This window comes from Quercus lobata, chromosome 5, assembly GCF_001633185.2.
Source record: "Quercus lobata isolate SW786 chromosome 5, ValleyOak3.0 Primary Assembly, whole genome shotgun sequence".
NCBI classification, from domain to species: Eukaryota; Viridiplantae; Streptophyta; class Magnoliopsida; order Fagales; family Fagaceae; genus Quercus; species Quercus lobata.
In genome coordinates this window covers 64390365-64392184 of record NC_044908.1, presented here as the reverse complement: position 1 = coordinate 64392184, position 1820 = coordinate 64390365, and positions in this window count along the sequence as shown.

Below are 1820 nucleotides of genomic sequence, written 5' to 3'. Positions count from 1 at the left end.
TTGTAAAGAACATCTTATCATCTATTGTGACAATACTAGCGCCATTAACATCTCTAAAAATCCTATTCAACATTCTTGAACAAAACATATAGAGATTTAACACCATTTCATTCAGGAGCTTCTCGAAGATGGCACACTCACTCTTGAGTTCATTTACATTGATGATTAGAAGGCTGATTTGTTCACTAAGCCTTTTGATAGAAAACAGTTTGAATTCCTACGCCAAAACATTGGTGTAATCTCCATGGAATGATCTCCTCTCCTTCTCCTCCTTCCTCATGCATTTGCATCTAGTTTTATACTATGTTTTGTTTAACATGTTTTTGTTTGTTTGTTTTTAGTTTTGCTTTATTTTGTTGTTTTATAAAAATAAAAGAAAAAAATTGAAAAATCAGAAAAATAAAAAAAATAGTGTGTTTTGTGTACATTGGTACTTGTGTACCTTGGATTGCCATTGAAACAAAGTTTTCTAAACTTTGTATCTTTTGTAACTTAGATGAACATCTCAATGCACAACTAAGCAAGTGAGCTTTGTGGCTCGTGTTTGTGATGAGTACAACTAAGTAATCTCTTGTACCTAACACTCATATCACTTTTTTTGACGAGAATGACTAAAACATCCTAAGAGAAAGGTATAAATAACCATCTCACCACTAAAGCCTGCCAATCATGGATAACATCTGTCTGCTTTGGCATAGCAAAATTCTAATTGTAAAGCTTAACATAATTTGGTATTTTTTTTTTATCTCTCTTATATGCCTATGCATGATACACTAAAAAGAAAAAGAATATGCAAAGAAAATAAAAGCAAAAAGAATCAAAATGCTTTTAAATATGGTTGCAAGCATGTTTCTAGGAGATGTGGGAGTTATAGGATGTACCTCGAAGGTGATAATCTCCATTTAGCAGTTATGATTGTGTGTGAGTTAAAATTGATTTTCTCATATCTCAAATCACCATAACTTGAGACACTTATGCACTCTTGCAATGTTTTCATATACAACACGCATATTCTTTGCTACTTTTGATTCATGTGCAGGTATAATGTGATTTGTTCATCACAAGGAATACATGGGTTAATATGTGCTCACTAAACTGTCTTGACTTGTTTTTGAAATATAAAATTGGTTAGACTTGTTTAGTGTGTGTGTGTGTGTTTTTGATCTATGAATGCTTTGCATTTTCTTGTTGAGAGATTTTTTTGAAAGCTTAAAATACTGATTGGATCTTTGGTTGAGTAGCTTGCTTGTTTGCATTCATTTCTGTGTGTTTTTCCTCTCTTTGAAAAACTCTTTTTTATTAAGCTCGACAGCTCCTCGACAACTTTCTATCGATTGAGCTCTTTGGACTTCTTATCTCAACAAATCTTATCACATTTTTGATCCATCGAGCTTTCTGGACTTTGTCTCGATAGCTTCTCAATAGATTCTCGATCTATTGAGAAAGTTTCTGTCTAGTCGATAGCTTCTCGATAGCTTTTCGATCCATCGAGGTGATTTTGCCATCGACAAATTCTTGACAGTACCTCGACGTATTCATATTTCTCAAGATTTAGTGCTTAATAGATCTCGATAGATCCTCGATCCATCGAGATGCGCTTTGTTTAAATGGGTTCAGCACGAAATCTAATCTCACTTTCTCATTTCTCCCTCAACAAAAATTTCTTTTCTCTCCCTCCAAACACTCTTCCCTCACTCCCTTCACCTTCCCCACTTGGTTTTCGGTCTAGATCTTGTTTTTCTCCTCTAGTATGATCTTCTAATCCTTCTTTCTTCATGCATTTCACGCATTAGACCTATGTTTTTGGGGTTTTGTAAATT